Here is a 23,983-nt window from a genome sequence, read left to right as displayed (position 1 = left end):
GTCAACCACTGTAACATTAGAATATATGTTCTTATCAATGTGTGCAGTGAAAATTCGAGGATGAATTTTCTTAAAGGAGGGGAGATTTGTAACATCCCAAAATTAGGGTCAGTGACTAAAATGTAAGTCTTGAAACTTTAGGGTTTGCTTTTAAAGAATTGAATAATTAAGGGATTTAATTGGAAATTTTATGATGAGAATTCATTAGCAAAGATGGAAAGATAGAAGGGTAAAATGGTTATTTGACAAGAAAGATTTTTTATTTTCCTTTATAAGAGAATGAACCACGTGGAAAACGGGAGGAAGGGAAAGAAAACTCTGGAGACTTGTCATCTTCTTCCTCATGTGGCTTCAATGGTAAGGTGAGTTGGATTCAACTTGATTGTTTCTTTAATTTTAAGTTTTTTTTTTATTCTTAGAGTGATAAGAAATCTTAAGGGAAGTTTTAAATGGTTTAAAACTCAAAGATGAACAAGTTAGGAGAGATTAAAGAGAATTAGTTTTTAAATAAAATCTTGGAAAAGAGTTTATAAGTAGAATTGGAAGCTAAATTTAACTTGTCAATAGTTGAATTAAGAGATATGAAGTGATAGAATTAGAATTAGAACATGTTGAAAATTTGGTATGATTCATGATTTTTATTTGAAGGATGAGATTTTGAAGATAAAGAGGTATTAAATGCATTATAATTGGTTTGGGTATGCATATTTGAGTTAAGAATATTAAAGGGGTTAAGACATGAAGGATTTGAGTTAGAATGAGTGAATTTTTGGGTTCCAAAATGGAAATATGGGCTTTGGGTATCGGTACTGCTTCAACAGGTACCGATACTTCAAGTCTGAAATTAACAAAGGCATTCAAAGGGTATCGATACCTGGGAAGGTAGTATCGATACCATAGGTATCTATACTATAAGGAACGTATCGATACCAATAAATGTCGAATGCAATTTGGGTATCGATACCCAGGCTTGGTATCGATACCATAGCTAGGGAAGTATCGGTACCATGCTTGCGGGTACTGATACTACTCAAAGAGGAAATTGTATTTAGCATTTCGATTAGCTTGAATTATTAAGGATCGAATTATGATAATTGGAATGTTTCTATGTATATTATATGTATGATTGTGTAGATATCAATCGAGAGCAAAGTCCATACTAGTTGACAAGTATTAAGCATCCAGAAAAAGATAAGAGAACGATATTGACTAGTGAGGCCAGGTGAGTGCATATTAGATAGTATATGATGATGAATGGAAATAAGACTTGAGATGAGTCTATTTCCTATAGTAGTATGCATGAATTCATGAAAATGAGCATGTGTTTGATATGAATATATGTGTTATAGGTTATTGTATATGTTACATGATATATGTGAGTATGTGTGTCAGTGTATATGTGAATGAGCATAGATCATACATGTGATGATATATGAATAAGATATGAATTATATGATATGAGTTATATGGAAAATATATATGAACAGGATATGATATATATGTTTATGTGAAACCATGCGAAGTGATATGAGTTATGTGACATATGAGTATGAAATTATATGAAAAGTGACATGAACTACGCGAAATTAAACTACGTGATCACATGTATATGTGAATATGCCTATGTGAAATGAATAAGTGAATATGTGATAAGAATAAAAATAATGCCCATGTTATGTGTCATAAGAACTAGAGGTATAGTTGACATGCCAAGAGTTGAGGGTTCTACGTGGTCCTTCGGGATATATATGTAATCCATTGGAACATATATGTGGTACTTCGGTACACTTATTTAATCCATTGGAATATGTATATGGTTCTTAAGGAGTGGTCCTTTGGAACATATGTGGTCCTTCGGGATATTTCTACGCGGTCATTCGGGACAAATTCTACACGCCCCTACTGGAAATTATATAAGTTGTGATGACATCATATGTGCACAACCTCTATGTACTAATATATCTTTAGTTCTCACATATGTACATAGGCTAACAAAGAGATAATAATAAACATAATACATATGACGTATATGTTTTTGTGATATGAATTTTATTACATGATTTATATGATGAGGTGTGTATTGATTGGTCAAATGTATGATAGGACATGATGTGTATGAGTATTAGGGACAAGACCACATGATTAAAGGAATGAATGTAAATAATATTGATAACAATAAAGATGTGAATAATGATAATGATAATATATATTTATATGTATGTAATTGTTATATGAATTATTATGTGATTCTGTATAATATGATATTATAGAGTGTTCATGCATTGTTAGGGGTTAGAGTTTCCATTATTCTTTTATATGCCTCACTAAGTCTTCAACTTAGCGTGTGAGTGTTTTACACGTAGGTTCCGGAAAGCAAGAAGAGAAGCGAAGAGGAGCAAGACATGTCAGATTCTCATTTCCACAGATCAGATCAAAAATATAGTTGAGTATATGTATTATGTTATATAGAGTATAGTTGGCATGTAGTCTAAAGATTTAAATTGTATAAGCTCTGATATGTTTTGTAAAACTAATTGATTTTAAATATATGAAAAGTAATCATTTTCTTAAATTGTGAATTTAACTTTTAGTCATTTTGTAAAGAAAAATGTTTGAAAAGTCAATGTGACACATCGAACTCGGTTTCGGGTCGGATACGGGTTGGGGTGTTACATTTAATGGTATCAGAGCTAAGGTTTACCCGATTCTAGGCTTAAACTGAAGTTAAATGAGTTTTAAAATGTGTACATACCAACATAAAGTGAAAATTTTCTTATTTGATAGGGTAAGCAGTATGTTGTCTTGCTAATATAATAAGATTTGTATGATATGGTAGAAATATGATTATGAGAATTTTCGAAGAAAAACGAGAGGTGGAACTTATGGTGGAAGCAATTCACCTGCCCTGGCCAGGTAGGATGAAGAGCAGAATCCTTAGGAAGTGCCTCGTAAAAACAAAGGTTGATTTTAGAAAGTTGAAATCATGTTAGAATAGCGTTAGAAGGTTTCTACTATTTTGAATCGTAAAAGTAATAGGGAGTAGTCTCATTATTTCGTGGATAAGATAGAATATGGTGAACAAATGTCACCATAAGAACGTTAAAAGATCAAATGATTTGGTTAGAATTTGTAGAAGAGTTCAAGAATAAGTGCATCAGTGATAAGTTTATAAGATAAGTGAAATAAGAGTTATGAATTTGAAACAAAGGAATAGTATTGTGTATAAGCAAGAGTGTGGATATGATAAGGGTTTGGATTCTAAATGGAAAGAGTTAGCGTTGGCTAACAAGATTATGTGATGGAAAGTGTATTGGAGTTATAAGATTTTAAGATATTCTCAGGTTAAGATAACCAAATATGAAGTGGATATGGATATAGTTGTATATTTTGATCATGTAAATGTGATATAGTAAAAGAGGTGAGGATTCGTATGTTTGAGTGAAGCTAAGGATTGATAAGAAGAGTTTAATATGATAAAAGGGTTATATGTATTATGATTCGAACGAGGATTGTACAAAGAATAAGGTTTATGTAAGTAGTGTTGAATATCAGAATAATGAAAATGCGATAAAGATTGGTAATTAGGGATAAGTATAAGTGATATAAAAGGAGTATTAAAGCATTAAGGAAAAGATATGACCTATGTTATAAGGAGATCTTGATTTATGGAAAATAATGAGATACGGAAATGAAAAGGATGGAGTTTAAAGGATCAGATATGATAAATGTTATGTTGAAGTATAGATTATAAGGTTGACTAGAAGTAAGAAAGGTACGTCGGGTGATATGAAAGATTGTTTGATTCTGTAAAATATATGTCTTATTCATCTATGATGAAGATTTGAGGTTTTGTTTCCTGGTCAAGTAGACGTAGCCAGAAAGATAAGAATGATTTATATATATTAAGGAAGTTTTGAGGCAGTTAAATGATGATAGAATAAAAGTTCGGTTATTATTGCAAGGTAATTCGAGATTGATGAGGAAATTGATTGATTTATTATTTTGAGTGATAAGAACTAATTTTATTGTCTACACGATAAGTGATAGTAGAGGGAGGTGTAAAAGAGAAAGGTAGTTGAAGAACTAAAGAAAGGAAAGGTAAGTTTCTGACGGTGACAAAAATGATTAAGTAAAGAAAGCATCATGAGAACATTAAAATATATGTTCTTATCAATGTGTGCATGAAAATTCGAGGACGAATTTTCTTAAAGGAGGGGAGATTTGTAACACCCCAAAATCAGGGCTAGTGACTAAAATGTAAGTTTTAAAACTTTGGGGTCTGATTTCAAAGAATTGAATAGTTCAGGGATTTAATTGGAAATTTTGTGAGGAGGATTGATTAGTAAAGATGAAAATATAGAAGGGTAAAATGGTCATTTGATAAGAAATATTTTATTTTCCCTTTATAAGAGAATTAACCACGTGGAAAATGAGAGGAAGAGAAAGAAAACTCTATAGACTTGTTATCTTCTTCCTCTCGTGGCTTCAATGGTAAGGTGAGTTGGATTCAACTTGATTTTTTCTTTAATTTTAAGGTTTGTTTTTATTCTTAGAGTGATAAGAAACCTTAAGGAAAGTTTTAAATGGTTTAAAACTCAAAGACGAACAAGTTAGGAGAGATTAAAGAGAATGAGTTTTTAAATAAAATCTTGGAAAAGAGTTGATAAGTATAATTGGAAGCTAAATTTGACTTGTCAATAGTTGAGTTAAGAGATATGAAGTGATAGAATTGGAATTATAACATGTTGAAAATTTGGTATGATTCTTGATTTTCATTTGGATGATGAGATTTTGAAGATAAAGAGGTATTAAATGCATAGGATTTGGTTTGGTATGTATATTTGAGTTAAGAATATTAAAGGGGTTAAGATATGAAGTATTTGAGTTAGAATGAGTGAATTTTCTAGTTCTAAAAGTGAAATCTGGGCTTTGGGTATCGGTACTGCTTCAACAGGTACCGAAACTTCAAGTCTGGAATTAACAAAGGCATTCAAAGGGTATCGATACCTGGGAAGGTAGTATCGATACCATGGGTACCTCTATCATAAGGAAGATATCGATACCAATAAATATCGAATACAATTTAGGTATCGATACCCAGGATTGGTATCGTTACCATAGCTAGGGAAGTATCAGTACCATGCTTGGGGGTACCGATACTACTCAAAGAGGAAATTGTATTTATCATTTCGATTAGCTTGAATTATTAAGGATCGAATTATGATAATTAGAATGCTGATATGTATATTATATGTATGATTGTGTAAATATCAATCGAGAGCAAAGTCCAGACTAGTTGACAAGTATTAGGCATACAGAAAAAGATAAGAGAACGGTATTTACTAGTGGACCAGATGAGTGCCTATTTGATAGTATATGATGATGAATAGAAATAAGACTTGTGATGAGTCTATTTCCTATAGTAGTATGAATGAATTCATGAACATGAGCATGTATTTGATATGAATATGTGTGCTAGGTTATTGTATATGTTACATGATATATGTGAGTATGTGTGTCAGTGTATATGTGAATGAGCATAGATGAAACATATGATGATAAAAGAATAAGATATGAATTATATGATATGAGTTATATAGAAAATATATGTCAACAAGATATGACATATATGTTTATGTGAAACCATGCGAAGTGATATGAGCTATGTGGCATATGAGTATCAAATTATATGAAAAGTGACATGAACTACGTGAAATTAAACTACGTGATTACATGTATATGTGAATATGCCTATGTGACATGAATAAGTGAATATGTGATAAGAATAAAAATAATTCCCATGTTATGTGTCATGAGAACTAGAGGTACAGTTGGCATGCCAAGAGTTGAGGGTTCTACGTGGTCATTCGGGACATATATGTAATCTTTTGGAACATATATGCAGTACTTCGGTACACTTATTTAATCCATTGGAATATGTACATGGCTCTTAAGGAGTGTTCCTTTGTGACATATGTGATATGTGGTCCTTCAGAACATTTTTACGCGGTCATTCGAGACAAATTCTACACGCCCCTAGTGGGAATTATATGAGCTGTGATGACATCATATGTGCACAACCTCTATGTACTCACATATCCTTAGTTTTCACATATGTACATGGGCTAAAAAAATAGATAATAATAAACATAATACATATGACATATATGTTTTTTATGATATGAATTGTATTACATGATTTATATGATGAGGTGTGAATTGATTGGTCAAATGCATGATAGGACATGATGTGTATGAGTATTAGGGACAAGACCGTATGATTAAAGGAATGAATGTAAATAATATTGATAACAATAAAGATGTGAATAATGATAATGATAATATATTTATATGTATGCAATTGTTATATGAATTATTATGTGATTCTGTATGATATGATATTATAGAGTGTTCATGCATTGTTAGGGGTTAGAGTTTCCATTATTCTTTTATATGCCTCACTAAGTCTTCAACTTAGCGTGTGAGTGTTTTACACGTAGGTTCCGAAAAGTAATAAGAGAAGCGAAGAGGAGCAAGACAGGTCAGATTCTCATTTCCACAGATCCGATCAAAAATGTAGTTGAGTATATGTATTGTGTTATATAAAGTGTAGTTGGCATGTAGTCTAAAGGATTGAAATTATATAAGTTATGATATATTTTGTAAAACTAATTGATTTTAAATAAATGAAAAGTAATCATTTTCTTGAACTGTGAATTTAACTTTTAGTCATTTTGTAAAGAAAAATGTTTGAAAAGTCAATGTGACATTTCGGACTCGGATCCGAGTTGGGGTGTTACATAACCCTAACCCCAAGATAGCCGCCTAATCCCCTCAACCAGTGGCCACCATTCTCTACCCCAATACCAAGAGAATTACCCACACACGCTGGCTTTCCCAACACTCCACACAACCCCACCTGTGGAGATAACAAGCAAGACAACAAAACACAATGATTTTCATTTCCTTGTAAACGGGTATAAAACCTGAACACAATCACTGTAAACTATCTCGATTTTTTTTTCGTTTTTGAGAAGCAATAAACTAAAAGTTCACGGTTATATTTCTATATTTGTTTTAAATTTTGAATATTAATATATTTCTTTTGTTAAGTTTCGAACATCATCAGAAAAAGAAATATTTTTAGTTTTCAAAAAATACCAAAGAGAACCCTTTTTTAGTTTTCAAAATGTAATAAACAACAAAAGATTGGGTTTTAATTTTGGAATAACCGGAAAGGAAAAAAAAAGAATTTTTTTTTAGTTTCAATAAACAATCATTCCAGCCATTTTCATAGTAACAAAACTAAAAAATAAAAAGGGTAATAGATATGAGTTTTACCTGAGTCGGAGAGGCGTCGTCGGAGGTCGCTGGAGTTCGAGGAAACCGAGGTGTTTAGGTTGGTTTAGGGTAGTTTAGGAGTGTTTTTGGTAGTTTTAAGCCCTAGGCGAGGTCATATGCTAGTATATCTACATTTTTTGGGTGTTCCAACCGCCGCGTGTGCCGGCTGAAACGACGATTGGAGAGAGTTCGAGTTTTTTTTTTGTTTAGGCTTAAAATGAAAAAAAAAGAAAAAGTAATATTTATAGAAATAATTTAGGGTAAAATTACACTTAGGTCCCCTAGGTTTAGCGTGTTTTTACATTTTGGTCACCTGTAGGGACCAAAATTGCTATTTTCCCTTTTTCTTGAGTGTTTTGTAATTTTTGGGTTGTTCGTGTTTTAGTCCCTCTAATTTTAGCGTGTTTTTGCATTCTGGTTACCTGTATGGTTTAAAATTTTAATTTCCCTTCTCTTGCATGCTTTTTATTTTTTGGGTTGTCCTCTGTTTGTTCCCTTTAAGTAGTACTTTTTAAGTTTTGTTTTAATTCGTGTGGACAGATTTTGTATTTTCCATTTTTAGTTTAATAGGTTATTTTATGCTTAAATAAAATGGATAATTATCTTTTAATCCCTATAACTTCTACGTGTTTTTGTATTTTAGTCCCTAAACTATTTTTTATTTTGTTTAAATTTAGCCATTAAATTTTAATTTTTTTTAATTTGGCCCCTATTATATTTCTAATTAATATTTTAGCTTGGTAATTTGATATTCATGCGATTTGGTCCTTGTATTTATGCATATCTTATTTTTTTATTTTTATGTGGTGTTTTCTATTTTTTTGTCTTATTTTAATTAGGTTTATTAAATGATTCGATATTTCAGAGTTTAGGTCTTTAGACTTCGTTCTTAGATTAGGTTAATAAATCAAATTGAACCTAGAAATTAGGATGGCACCTTAGTTATTAATTAGGGAGCAATTCGAGTCGAGTTTTCGCATAAGATGCCTGATTACTCGAATCGATTGCTCGACTTTTTAAAATTTGTTAATCATCAATATTTTCCAAAAAGACACTTTAGGCTTAATTCCTTTTTAATATGTTAATTTCGATAATACTTAGGATTTTTGTTTATTAATTAGTTCGCAAACTTTAGGAATTATTGATTTAGTTCCTTAAATTTCTAGTCTCTTAGAACTCGGTATTTTAGATCTTTGTCATTTTAGTCCCCGAACATCAATTAGACCTTTAAGATTGACATAATCAAATAGGTTAAATAGAGCCTCCACTTTTAGCTATATTTCAATATAGTCCTCTTAATATAGAAAATAATTCGAGTTGGCCCTCGCTTAAATGCTCAAGGGACCTTCTCGGTTATTCGATTCAATAATTGGTAAAAATCAAATAGGGTTAATATTAGAACCTACATTTTAGGCTTGAGCTTCTAGGTTCTTCAATTTTCATAATTTGACACTTTAAGATAGAAAATGCCTTAATTGACCCTTAGCTTAATTAGGATGAATAAAAAAAATTTATTGCATTTTTTTTAAACCTAAGACAATGTTACTCATTAGGGAATTAATGGTATATCTCTCGTAAGTATACTCAGGGAGTGACTACTGGTGATTCCCGAAATAGGTCGACATCCTTTTCAAGACCGCATCATGATTTCTAAAATTAAGGCAATGTCCGATTATTAGGAACAATAGCTGATCTCCCGCATTATGCTAGGGGCGAATGCTATTGGCCTAAATAAACGAATACCCTTTTCAACTTTGCATCTGTAATGATTTTTAAATTAAATAAAACTAAAACTCAAAATTTCCAATTCTAAATATAAGGTAATCAACTATGTACCAATTTTTGGGCCCTTGTGGGGTGCTAATCCTTCCCCACGCGTAACCAACTCCCGAACCTGATTTCTGGATTTTCGCAGACCTTAAAACTTGATATTTTGATAAAAATAAAATATTTTATTAAAATCATCCGTTTTTATGGTGTTCCAATCGTACCTTAAAATGATTGGTGGTGACTCCTCACATTTTAAAATTCTTTTCAAAGAAAAACCCCCAAGTCAGTACTGGTCTTTCTCCGCCCGGGCGAAAAACGGTTTGGACACCACACAATACGTAAAGTCAAAACAACCTTGGATCCACCAACTGGCTGTAGTATGCCATCTCTTAGTGCTCCGGAAATTAAGCTTGATACTATTAGGAATCAGTTGTCCAACTTTAAGTCAGTACTCTCTTCAAGGTGACATGCTCTTAAAAGGATTCGTGTTGCACCTCTTTTACCTGCAAATCGTTCTTTCACAGCCAAAAGTTCAGCATATATGCATGCTGGAACTCAGTATGTAAAACAAGTATCTAGACTGCTGAAAACTGGCATAACAAGTTTACGTAACGGTTCATTGTCATATGAAATTGTCCAAGGTATCATCTTTGTCTTTTGAAACCCCTTCTTTTCTCATTAGAGGTTACACAAAGTAGGATCCTGTTTGAATGGATTTATTCATATTATCTACTTAGATTTAAGAAGTACCCATCCTGTCTATGCTAAAGCCAATCGATGCCCACATCATATATGGAAATTATGGAACATGCTAGCTCCTTAGTTCTGCTACACCTGGTATTTTCTTGAAAGATGTGGTTTTACAATTGAATTGTAGATTGCTTTAAGGGCATATGCATTTAATTGTTTGTATCTAAAACATTTTGATTGTACTTATCTGTAGTATTGCTTGGATATTTGTTTCTTCCAATTTATCTTCCTTTTTAGTTATGGATTACCCAACTTGTTATTTTTTCTTTAATTTTCCAACATCCTTTTCTCTGTCCATACATGTCATTAGAAACATATGCTTGCACGCTGGGGCTGAAAAGTTCAACTGACGAAAACAAAATAAGAATGCAGCCTGGATCTGGTGAAACACATCTCTTGTATGCAACTGTTCCTTAACTCTCTTGCTTTCTCTAAATTTCTCTAAGACTGTTACAAGATAAGAACCGATACCTCTTGCAGCTTCCCAGATTGTATGGGAGATGAACTAATTGTTGAAGTTCAAGACTCCAAGGGGAAGCATTTGGGTCGTATCCTTGTACAAGTGGCTGCTGATGCTAAAGATTTGGTATTGTTCCAAAATACCGACAATTAGTTATACTTAATTTGTAATTTTATTTTATTTAATAATGCTCATATGAAATTTGAATGTAGACCGACAAGTTGCGCTGGTGGTCTGTTTACCGTGAGCCAGAACATGAACCTGTAGGCAATTTACACCAGACAGAATAACGATTATCGTGCAGGCTAGTTCTAACAGATGATTCACAAGAGAAAATTCGCCCAAAAAACAGAGAAAATTCACCCAAAAACTAGAGAAAAAAGTCTCTAGGGTTTAATAAAATATTATAAAATCAAAAAACCATCCAAAATCAGTCCACAAGCCGTACTATTATAGCCAAAAATCTTGCTTATCGGAATTTTACCAAAAATAGTAAAATCCCGAAAATCACTCTAAATTGAAATTCAAAATAAAATAAGCAATTTACCAAAAATTTGGTTGAAATCGGATTTAAAATGACTTCCTAATTGACAATCGAAATATTACCATAAATAGTAAAAAATATCTAAATCTAGTGATTTGGAGGGGAAAATGACAGAATTTGAAGTCGAAAAAAGGCCACATGGAGAATAGCTCATGTGGACAGCGTTCGCGTCGAAAAGAGCTTTCTGGATTGGGGTCTTATGTGCGATTCTGACACCCGTAGCCAAAGTTATGGCCAAAAGACTGAAGCATACTCAAAACGGCCCCAATGAAGAACATATCACAATCAATTCCCGCCTTTGCGCTGATCTGCCAACTCATGGTATCTCAGCGCCATCAAGGTGCAATCTGACAACTCAGCATCATCTGTCTCGGATCCCCCTGCATCAACAATCTTCAGCTGTATATATACTACTCAACTTCAGATGATAATAGTCATCTCAAGGTGAATTAGTCTTGATTAGCTTAAACTTTTAAATCATAGTTCCTTAATTAATTGTATTGATGTCTGTAGCTCATAGTTTGAAGAAAGAAGGTTTGGTGCATTTGTTTGCTTTCAATTTGGTACTATTGTCTGACATTTAGTTGTTTAATCTAAAAAATGAATTAATTCTGCAATGGTTTTGTGATATTAATTGCATTCTTTTTTAGTGTGGTTCTGTTGCAGAAACAATTGATTATGACCTTGTCTTGGAAGTTGCAATGAAGGTTCAACGATTCCAACAAAGAAATTTATAATTATATGGATCATGGAAATGGTTGTTAACAGAGTTTGCCTTGCGTTATGGAGTTTCTGTTGTCTACACCAAGCTAAGGTAATTGAATTTTGTCTTTTCTTTTATTTTTTTGTCTTGTTGGCATTCATATTTTAGAAGGTTACTGTTTTGGTCAATGTTTTTAGGTCTGGCATCTGTACATTTTTTATAGGTATCTTTCTTATGTAATGGATGTGGCCACGCTTACTTCTGACTGCCTGAGATTGGTGCATGAATTGTTAGTGCCAGTTGTTATGAAGGGCCATACTAAAGGAGCATTGACTCATCAAGAGGTACTACTCGTTCCATCTTTTGTTTGTACGCTATAATATTGTTCTCCTTAAAAACACAGATATGCTTTTTGCGGCATCCCCAGAATCGAATTTTGGGAGAAACCAAAGATCAGATTGAGCAGATCCTTTCTCTGGTTTTTTTTAGAACTACAAATCACTTGATGAATCATCATTCTCAGGCATTATGGATGTGTTCAAGCCTGCAACAGGACTTGCAGAACCCTCACTGGAACCTGCAGTTAAGCTATATACTCTTCTACATGACATATTGTCTCCAGAAGCACAGACAAATCTGTGTCATTATTTCCAGGTTCAGAATTTAATTTCCTTAATGATGTGCCTATCTTTCTACATGCCTCACCTCCACATTCTAAATATTCATATATACACAGGCTGCTGCAAGAAACAGATCAAGAAGGCACTTGGCTGAGACTGATGAATTTGTTACCACCAACGATGAACCCAATTTTTTGGACCCTTTTTCCGTGTCAACTGCTTACCAGAATATGGCATGTAGGAACATTAAGAATGAGATATTAACTGCTACTGAGATTCACAATCAACATATATTTCCCAGGTATGTTGTTCCCTTTTTTGTTTTTGTATCTGTTTTAAGCTTACTCAAAAAAGTAAAATCCCATTCATGTGATGGATCATGCCAAAATATTTAGCAGTAATTGAGATATATATTTGATTGTAAGATAAGCATGATGCTGGCATTAATTACTTACTACTGTTGACGTAATCTGTGATATGATGGTCATGAGTGTGCTATCTTTTAATATGCTTAAACAATGTGTTTATGTTTACCCTTTTGTACCGAAATTGTTGATAAAATATGCCCTTTCACTTTTCAGAAGACCATACCAGGTCATACAATCATGCATGTGTGAACTTTTCATTAGGCACATCTATATGAAGTCACAACATTAAATCGAGTTCCTTCTTTGTGCAGTTTTATTGACCTACCAAACCTATCAGCATCTATATACAGCACTGAGCTTTGCAGCAGATTACGTGCTTTCCTTCTTGCATGCCCACCATCTGGCCCTTCACCACCTGTGGTAGAACTTATTATTGAAACTGCCGATTTCCAAAGAGATCTTTCCAGCTGGAACATAAGGTAACTTTTTAGTAATCTTTCGTTTTACTATTACGAACTCATTTACTTTTCTTGCAGTCATGTGAAAGGTGGAGTTGATGCAAAGGAGTTGTTCCACTTGTACATCATGATATGGATTCAAGATAATCAGCAATCTCTACTTGAATCATGCAAACTAGATAAGGTACATTCTTTAAGCAACAATCTTATTGTCGAACCAGATTTCCTTCTTGTAACTTCATTAATATTACCGTGGCCTACCTGATTTGTGTCAAGAAGAACCTATCATTGTCATCTTCTCTAAGCATGTGATGATTTCTCTATTCTTTTACATGATTACAATTGAAATACACAAATAAAGATAATCTTATAGTATTCTATTCTAGAAGCATCTTGCAGATATTATCAAACTGGTCTTTGTAGATTGTTTTTGGTGTGAAAGTTATCTGAATTTTATATACTTGCAGGTAAAGTGGTCAGGAGTTGGAACACAACATTCTACAACTCCTTTTATTGATGAAATGTATGAATGACTCAAGGAGACTTTGAGTGACTATGAAGTCATCATCTGCCGGTGGCCTGAATATATTTTGTGCTGGAAAATGTATGTCATCTACTACTTATATTTCACCTCAGAGTTTGTGCTAGTGAACGTCCTTTCAGTATGCATCGTGAATTGTTTAACCAGGTATTTCATGAACAAGTAATAAACTACTGGCTATGTTTCTATACCAGGCTATTTCGATGTTGAGAAAGAAATAGTGGAAGCTCTTGATAAGCAGTATGCAGATGCAGTGTCTCCTTTGAAGGAAAATCTGGTACCAAAGAAATTCAGCGTTAAGTACATACAGAAACTTACTAAACGATCCGTATGATCCTACACCGTTCCTGATGAGGTAAGCTATAGAATAACTTCATTGAACAAGAATCTCCATTGGATTCACACTCCTTGGATTCGTTTGATTAATAGCTTGATTGCTACATTCAGCTGGGTATCCTGTTGAATTCTATGAAAAGGGTGCTTGATGTCCTACGTCCCAAGATAGACACCCAGTTCAAGTCATGGGGTTCGTGCATTCCTGATGGTGGAAAAACGGCTCCTGGAGAGCGTTTTAGTGAGGTGACGGTGATGTTGAGAACCAAGTTTAGAGGGTACCTGCAGGCTGTTGTTGAAAAACTTGCTGAAAATGTGAGTCATTTTCATATAGTGGCCATGAATTAATTTCGAGTTTATCTGAATGCTGAAAAGAACTTTTAGAGAAGCAGAAATCTTAGACTATAACAAGAATTAACTTGTTAGTTAATTGTTTTGTGGGTGTCTGTATTATCAGACTCTAGGGTTGTCTAGAAAATTAAGCTTGATTTTCATGCTGCTTCATGCATCAACAACATCAATAGCTGCTTTTATTTTCCGAAGTAGCAATCACTGTTCTTTTGGGAATTCAATATCCCCTGAAGAGAAACTATGATGATCTTTCATTCTGTATGAAGGCTATATGCGTCGATATATATAATCTCAAAATTTCAAATTCAATCCAAAAATGTTGGTCGATCATTTTATTAGCAGCATATTGTATCTTTCGGTTTTCGTCATTCCAGAGGCGTATCAGTCAATTGAATATGCTTGAAGTTTCTCATTCAATCATTTTAATTTGTTTGAGTAATATTTTGGTTATTCTGTTGAATTGATTTTCGATTTTTAATTCCTTTTTCCTCCAGATCAAATTACAGAACTCAACAAAATTGAAAAAAAAAATTCTCCAAGATTCTAAAGAAACCATGGGAGAGTCTGATATTCGGCGCAGAATGCATTCATTAATAGAACAGCCGATAAGTTTCCAGACCAAATTACAATAGTTCCGCCTTATAAATAAGCCAACAAATTGATTCCCAAGATTTCAACTTAGTTGGTCAACACCCTCCTCAAGTTGGTTCAAAGATGTCACACATGCTCAACTTGAAGACCAAATTATGTTTAGTTCTATTATCGAGTCCTTTGGTGAAGACATCTGTTAGTTGTCTCTTTGGTGTCATATGGATTAAGTTCAAAGCACCTGTGTGTATATTCTCTTTAATGAAGTGTTGATCGATCTCAATATGTTCATCCAGTCATGTTGAACCAGATTTTGAACAATACTAATAGCAGCATTGTTATCCAGTCCTTTTGATAACCTTAATTCTGCCAGTAATTTCCGTAACCATGGGAGCTCACGAACTCATTGTGCCGTTGCCCTGTATTCTGCCTCAGCACTCGATCAAGCAACTACATTTTGTTTATTGCTTCTCCAAGTAATCAGATTTCCTCCCACAAAAGTGCAACACTCGGTTGTAAACTTTAGATTATCCAAAGGCCTAGCTTAGTCTAAATTTGTAAAGGCTTCTATCCGGAGATGACCATATTTGGAAAATAAAAGTCCCTTTCATGGAGCAGACTTCATATAACATAGAATGCAAGAAACAACTTGCATATGAGACCCTCGAGGATCATGCTTAAATCGGCTTACCAAGCCAACTGCATATGTTATATTAGGTCTCGTACGCGAGAAATAAATTTTTCATTCAATTAACCTTTGGTATCTCCCCTTATCAACAGTTTCCCCAATTCCTGTTTGCAGCTTGTGGTTGCTTTTTATGGGTGGTTCCAGAACATCCAAAATATACTTCCACTGCGAAATGAAGATTCTTCTTCTGGACCTAGCCACTTCAATTCCTATAAAGTATTGCAATTTTCTCAAGTCCTTGATTCAAATTCCCGAGCTAATTTCTATCTCAACCGGGCCATCTCATCTCTTGTTACCACAATGTCATCAGTGTTGCTCTATAGATAGTCAAATGAGATCATGGCTTTGCTAAATTTATCAAACCATGTCCTAATAGATTGTTTTAACCCATATAAATCCTTCTTCAACCTACACATATTTTCTTGTGTTTTTGAATCATCAAAGCTTGAAGGAATCTCCATATAAACTTCTTCATTTAGGTCACCCTGAAATAAAGCATTCTTCACATCAAATTATTGCAAATCTCAGTTAAAATTGGTTGCACATTATAGTAAAATTATGTTGGTGTTCATCTTTGCAACAAGAGAAAAAGTTTCATGATAGTCCATTCTATATGTTTGAGTGAAGCTTTTGGCTATCAATCTAGCTTTATATTTTTCAATCGAACCATCTCTCTTCTGATTCACAATGACGATCCACTTGCAACCAACCTTTTTTGTTCTAGCTTTTCAGTTTTCATTCTTTGCTAGAGCCTCCATCTCTTAATCATGACTCCCTTTCATCTCGAATTATTGACATGCTCCCTCTAATATTGTGGAATAGACACAGAGGATAAGGACAAGACTCAAATTATATAGGAAGCAGTTAGTGAGTCATAAAAACCAAAGTTCGAAATAGGATGTTTGATACATGACCTGACAACTTAGAACAAATAAGTAAATCTAAATAAACATGGATTAAGGAACTCACCAGCAGAAGATTCTTGACACTATGTAAGCTGCATGGTGAATTGTTCTTCTCTATTTCCTTTTGAGTTTCTTCTTAAATCGGGTTTATCTAGTAGAAGAGGAATTCTCTATGGTCCATCCATACATTCTACCATCTCCCTTCGAAACCATTCTCTCTTGGAATAAAATTTTCCAAAACCATAGGATTAGGCATCATTTTTTCCTGCTCGATCTCATCCTGAAGAGATGATGAAGTTGTACGATTATATGATTCATCTTCTCAGACAATGTCATTCTTACTAACAGAATACTTCGGGGAAGGAAGATGATAGCACTTATAGCCAAATGTGTTTGTGAATATCCAAGAAACACACTTAAGAGATCGAGGATCCAGTTTTCTGTCATTCATCGTATGAACAAAGAAAACACAACCAAATACTTTTGGAGGAACTTTGTACTCTCTACTTTCAAGCAAAGCCTTTAAAGGAATTCTTTCTTTAGAGGCTTTCTATTAATAAGCAACTAAGACTACATCTATTAAGGCTTAGGAAGGTTCATTGTGAACTTGAGAGACTAAGCAACCTCCAAAGATGCATGTTCTTCCTCTCTGTTACTCCATTTTGTTCACTAGTTCTTGGACAAATGGTTTGATGGATTACCTGTGTGACTCCAAATATTCCCTAAAATTGTATTTTGTTCCATTCAGTTATCAAAATTTTTACTTTTGCATCAAATTGTGTACTAATCTTTATCTGAAAAGACTGAAAATAAGAAAACACTATGACGCCAGACAGAATAGTGATTATCCTGCAAGCGCTCCAACAGATGATTCACAAGAGAAAATTCGCTCAAAAAAATCCAGAGGAAAAGAAAAGTCTCTAGGGTTTAATAAAATATTATCAAATCAAACAATCTAAAATCAGTCCACAAGCCGGACTTTTATAGCCAAAAATCGTCTTTATTCGAATTTTGCCAAAAATAGCAAAATCCCGAAAATCACTATAAATTGAAATTCGAAATAAAATAAGAAATCTCCAAAAAATACGGCCTAAATCGGATTTAAATTGTCTTCCTAATTGACAATCGAAATATTACTATAAATAGTAAAAAATATCTAAATCTAGTGATTCGGAGGGGAAAACGGCAGAATTTGAGGTTGAAAAAAAGGCCACATGGAGCGTAGCTCATGCGGAGAGCGTGCGCGTCAAAAAGATCTTTCCGGATTGGGGTCTTATGCGCGATTCTGACACCTGTAGCCAAAGTTATGGCCAAAAGACTGAAACATATTCAAAACGACCCCAATGAGGAATATGTCACAATCAATTCCCGTCTTTGCGCTGATCTGCCAATTCATGGTATCTCAACGCCATCAAGGTGCAATCTGACAGCTCAGCATCATCTGTCTCGGATCCCCCTGCATCACACTACCTCTTAGATTTTAGCAAATACACTCATATCATTCTAGTGTAGCAATAAAAAAGTCACAAACCATCGTTTACTGATTAAAGAGGTAATTTGGTTCGGTCCCCAAACATCTGAATGAATCATTGAAAAAGGAACAAGCATCACAGACTAATGAAATTGAGTTTTTGATAACAAACTAAGAAATAACTTCTCTCAAACATAAATAATGGATGTCTTAACCGTCTTGATACTTGATTAGTTCCTTGTTGGCATCTTTATTTGTTAAAGCCGAACATGGTGTTAAGTCCTAATCTTCCTCCGGCATGTAAAAGCCATTATACAATTTACCATTACCAATCATTTTTCCTGTTTGAAGATCCTGCAAGACAATGATCAGTGTAAAATTTTAACTTTGTTGTTAGAGCTTTAGTAATGATGATATTGGCAGACAAGAGATTGTGGGGAAATTTGGGAACATGAAGTACAAAAGACAAATGTAATTTTAGTGGTACAGTTAACAGAACTTGATCAAACATCAGTTATTTGAACACTATTTTCGAGTGTTGTAGGAGAATAATTAAGATTATAGAGGATCCTGTCATGTGTCTATTCACACCAGAATCCATACTCCAAGATTTAGAATCAACATGTGCTTTAAAGACATTACCTGACTGTACAAAATCGGATGTTACTTTTGATGGGGAGGTGAGATGAACCAAAAGTAGCTCACATTCCTTCCTTCCCTCTGGTGGGGCTGCCATGTAACTTCCAACAAGTCTCCTTGATATGCCTAGGCCTCCTACAATATTCACACTACAACAAATGATCTTCTTCAGAATTTTTTGCCTTAGTTTGTTCTTGCAACCCACTAGCAACCAAACCGGCACTGTCAACCGGTGTCATATAAAGCATTGCATTCTTACAACTCTCTTCTTGTTGAACATTGGCAAAAGTCTGGGTTTTTGTGGCTCTGATGCCATGTTAAATTGAGAGGAACAATATGTTCAAGAAGATTCTTCCTCAATTGTGTATTTAAACTTAGTGTATAAACAATCAAATTACTAAGAAAATGCAGATGGGTTGAAATCTTAGTATCCTAGTGAAAAAGACTGAAGGCTAAGATAAGAAGCGCTATCATTCTCTTCAAACTTCTGAAGGCTAACGTATTTTAACTCAAATTATTAGGATATTAAAATGTAATCTGTAATGTTGTGAATTTGCAGATCCTGGATGATACTTTTGCATCACAGATGCAACAGCTTGTTGGCAATGCACTCCCGGAAAAGGACTTTGAGCCACCAAGGTCTATCTTGGAGGTGCGGTCGATGCTCGGTAAGGATGGCTTATAATGCACTACCCCACATTTATTTTGTGTAGATAAAAAATGAGCAAATAACGCCCACACATACACATTAGAACAAAAACCTTACCGAGGTTGGAGAAGAAAAAATGTTGCCACCAACATAATGGAAGATATATATTTTTACTCTTGAATCTTTCCTTTCCTTGCCCTTCTATTTTTTTTCTTTTTCGTCCTACCTCAACATGTGTACATTCCTTTGTGTATACAAATGTTGTATATAGGTTTCATCCTTAAACCCTAATCATGATAGTGATGATCCATCATGTTTTGCAATCCAGTCACACCTACAACTTTGTTAGGTGTAATAATAAGATGTTGTTATCCGTAAAAAGAAATATTGAACTTAACACTAGAAAATTTTAAACTCATTAAGTGACTTTAGTGGTAAAAAAGAATGTTGTTATCCGTAGAGGTCATGGGTTCAAGCAGCTACGTTGCGTTGTGAAATGGTTAAAGTAGATATTTAAAAAAAATAAAGAAAACACCTTACAAATGGTTTTGCTATAACCTTAGTTCAATAATTTTTTTAAATGTTATTTTACCATTACAATTTGCACTTGGAAGATTATATATAATTGTGATATGATTAACGGTTCTTAACATATCAACCTCAAGAGGATCTAATTTGTGATGAGAAAGATTATATGTATTTTCCCTTACATATATTTGATTTAAGTTAAAAAATAAATTATAAAAATATTTTTGTTAAGAAGTAGTTTTGGAAAGTTTGTTAGTTGTTAACAATTAGTTAGCAATTAGTTAGTAAATCAGTTTCTATTATTGACTTGTAGAAATATAATATTGTACTAAGTATTTCAGAGTAATAAAATGAGGTATTTTTTTACACAAGTGTACTTTAACATGGTATCAGAGGAAAGGTCTCGGTTTGTTGCTCGACCTTTCTGATTTTTTTCTATTTTTCCTTATAGTTTTCTTTACCTTTCTCCTCTTTCTTCATGGATTCGGTTGATTTCACCCATCCTATTTATCTTTACCCATCTGATATGCCTGGAATTGTGTTGGTTTTGCATCAATTGACTGGGATTCAAAATTTTAATCTATGGAGTCGTTCGATTCAGATTATGTTGTTGGAGAAGAAGAAATTAAGGTTCATCGATAGTGATTGCGATCGCGATGATTTCGGGGAGCTTCTTCAATCACAGTGGGATCACTGTAATGAGATTGTTCTTTCGTCGCCGCTGAATACTGTGAGTGCTAAAATTTCTGTTGGGTTAGTGTTTGCATCTACTGATGCGTTTGTGTGGGAGGATTTGAATATTTTTCTTGTATCGTGAGATTGCTCTCTTTACTTAGGAGATTATTCTATTTCTACTTATTATTCGCGTCTCAAGCTTCTTTGGGATGAATACAGTGCGTTAGTACCTGTTTCTTCTTGTAATTGTGCTGACTCTCAGCATGTCTTAAATCATGTTCTTCAATAACGCTTGTTTCAGTTCTTAATGGGTTTGAATGAGACATATTCTGCAGTTCGGATCCAGATCCTTCTTATGGATCCACTTCCATCGGTTAATCGTGCTTATTTCATGGTGGTATAGAAGGAATCACAGCGGTGCTATTTATCAGGTGCTTTACCTTTTTATGACTCGGATGCAATGTACTCAAACTCATCTAATGTTCGTCGTGCACGATACAACGGTGTTTGTATTTTTGCAAGGTTCGTGGTCATAAACGTGAACTATGCTATAGGCTTAATGGTTTTCCTCCTGATTTCTAGTTCACAAAGGGCAATAAGAATTCCTCTGCCATAATTGTTAGTTCTGAGCAGCCCGAACTAATTCTAACTCCACTTCCTTAGCTACTCCTTTGGCTTCGGTGTTTACCACATATCAGTATAATCACCTTTTGGGCTTCTCAACAAAGATACTTCTGATTCTAGTGATGTTGATGCTGCCAATTTTGCAGGTATGGTTCATGATGGTTTACCTGCTTCTAAATCTCCTTAGCTACTCCATATGTTGTCTGATTTTAAATGCTTGAGTAATCATGTTGCATGTTCTTCACGTTCTGTCCATCTTCCAAATGGTAAAACTCTCCAATAACTCACATTGGTTATTATTCCTTTGATTCTCTTCATTTTTTACATAATGTCCTATATGTGCCTTCATTCACTCACAATTTGCTATCTGTTTCCAAATTAACTCTTGATTTGAATTGTGTTGTTCAATTTTATCCTGATTTTTGTATATTGCAGGATCTCTCTACTGACAAGATGCTAGGGATTGGTAGGAAACAAAGAGGCTTGTATGTTCTTAAGTCATCTGGTGTTTTTCCTAGTCCTGCTTCTAAAGTTTCCAGTATGTCTTTCAATAGTACATCTCATTGTATGTCTTTTGTTGATAATAAAACTTCTATTTGGTATACTCGATTGAGTCATGCTTCTTTCTTGAAATTGCATCATATGCCATTGCTTGATTGTAAATTGGATTCTTCTGTCATTCATTCTTGTTCTGTTTGTCCCTTAGCCAAACAGATTCAGTTACCTTTCCCAAATAGTTAGTCTAGGTCTAGTGTTCCCTTTCAGCTGATTCATATGGACTAATGGGGTCCATATAGGATTTCTACTCATAGTGGTCATAGGTTCTTTCTTACAATTATTGATGACTACATGAGAATGACATGAGTGTGTTTATTGAAACTTAAGTCTGATGCTCTTGTCTCTTTAAGAAAGTTTTTTTCCTTAGTTCTTAATCATTTTCAGGACTCTATTAAAACAATTCGTAGTGACAATGGGTTTGAGTTTTTTAGCACATAATGTTATTCTTTGTTCTCTTGTTAGGGGTGGTTCATCAGTCTTCTTGTGTTAACACTCCTCAGTAAAATGGAGTAGCTGAAAGGAAGCATATACATCTATTGGAAGTGGCTCGCGCACTTCATTTTTAGTCTCAAGTACCTATTAAGTTTTGGGGAGAGCGTGTCTTAGCTACTTGTTACATAATTAATTGCCTTCCTTCTGCTATTCTTGATTGGAAATCTCCTTATGAATTGTTTCATCATCAACCACCTTCTTTGTCTCATTTAATAGTTTTTGGTTGCTTGGGTTATGCTACTAATACTAAGCCTAGTGATAAGTTTTTTCCTAGAGTTGTTCCTTCGATTTTTCATGGGATACTCTATTACTCAAAAGGGTTTTTTTGATGTTTAGTCTTGTTTCTAAGTCATTTTTTGTTAGTAGGGATGTTCGTTTTCATGAATTTTTTTCCTTTTTATTCTCCTGAACTGTCATCCAGGTTATTTTCTTCTAAACCATTTCTTCCTGATTCTGAATTTTGTGTTCCTGAGTTGTCTTCAACATACATTTCTTCTGGTCATCATAGTCATCATAATTTGTCTTCTCAGCAGTCTCATTATGTTAATTCTTCTAATTGTTCTCGTCCGGTGTCTCCTGCATCAATTTCTTGTTCTTCTTCTAATGTTGTTGCTTCAGTTGATCAAGTTGTTAGGAGATCTTCTAGGGTGTCAAAGCCTCCTCTTTGGTTAAATGAGTATGTTTCCTATTAATCATTCACTTCTAGCTCTTATACTACTAGTTATAATGAGGTAATTTAAGATCCTTTATGGATTAAGGCCGTGCAAGAGGAGATTCAAGCATTAGAGTCAAACAATACTTGGTGTGTGGTTCCTTTACCACCAGGGACGTTCCCATTGGATGCAAATAGGTGTATAAGGTCAAGTATCTATCCAATGGTGAGGTTGAGCGCTACAAGTCACGTTTGGTTGTGAAAGGTTACAATCAGCGAGAGGGTGTAGATTATGTTGACACTTTCTCACCCGTTGCCAAACTTGTTAGATGCGAACTGTCTTAGCCCTGGCTTCTATGAATCTTTGGTCCTTGTTTCAAATGGATGTGTACAATGCCTTTTTTCAGGGCAATTTGATTAAGGAAGTTTACATGAAGTTACCTCAGAGATTCTGTATCCAGGGGAGAACATGGTTCGTAGACTGCAGAAGTCTATTTATGGCCTCAAATAAGCTTCTAGGCAGTGGAACATGAGGTTGACTGAAGCTTTGGTTACTGCTAGATAGATTCAAAGTAAGTTTGATTTCTCACTATTTACAAAAAGAGAAGGAACAAACATAATGATCATGTTTATATATGTTGATGACTTGTTGATTACTGGTAATGATCCTGCAATGGTAGATGAATTTAAAGGAATTCTGCATGCTAATTTCAGAATGAAGGATTTAGAGGAACTTAAGTATTTTCTTGGTTTTGAGATACTTAGATCAAGTGAAGGGATTTTGTTAAACCAAAGGAAGTATGTAGTAGAGCTCATTAAAGAAATAGTATTAAGAGGGGCCAAACATGTTTGCACTTCTATGTAACAGAATGTTAAATTTACTTCTGCTGATTATGACTCTAAATTGATAGAAAGTGGTAAGAAGAAGATGGATGATGAAATGTTACAGAATGAAAAGAAAGTCTTCTAGAGGTTAATAGGAAGATTAATCTATCTTACTCATACAATACTAGATATTACTTATGTGGTACATCATCTAAGTCAATTCATACAGTAGCCCAAAAGATCACATTTAGAAGCAGTACTTCGAGTGGTTAAGTATATAAAAAGAATCTTGGTCAGGGAATTTTTTATATTCTGCAGACAATATCAACTAACAACTTTTTGTGATGCTGATTGGGAGTTTGTTTGATGACAAGGAAATCAATTACTGGTTTTTTGTGTTAAAATTAGAAATTCTTTGGTTTCCTGGAAGACAAAAAACAAAATACCATA

The 23,983-nt window shown here is 34.1% G+C and overlaps 1 pseudogene; it reads left to right on the top strand.

Moving 5' to 3' along the window:
• The first annotated feature begins 279 nt into the window (after positions 1 to 279).
• Positions 280 to 23,241, top strand: LOC120203049 (annotated as a pseudogene).
• Positions 23,242 to 23,983: the final 742 nt, after the last annotated feature.

The sequence above is a fragment of the Hibiscus syriacus genome, unplaced genomic scaffold (assembly GCF_006381635.1).
Source record: "Hibiscus syriacus cultivar Baekdansim isolate YM2019G1 unplaced genomic scaffold, ASM638163v2 tig00009023_pilon, whole genome shotgun sequence".
NCBI lineage: Eukaryota > Viridiplantae > Streptophyta > Magnoliopsida > Malvales > Malvaceae > Hibiscus > Hibiscus syriacus.
This window is presented reverse-complemented; position numbering and strand designations above follow the sequence as displayed.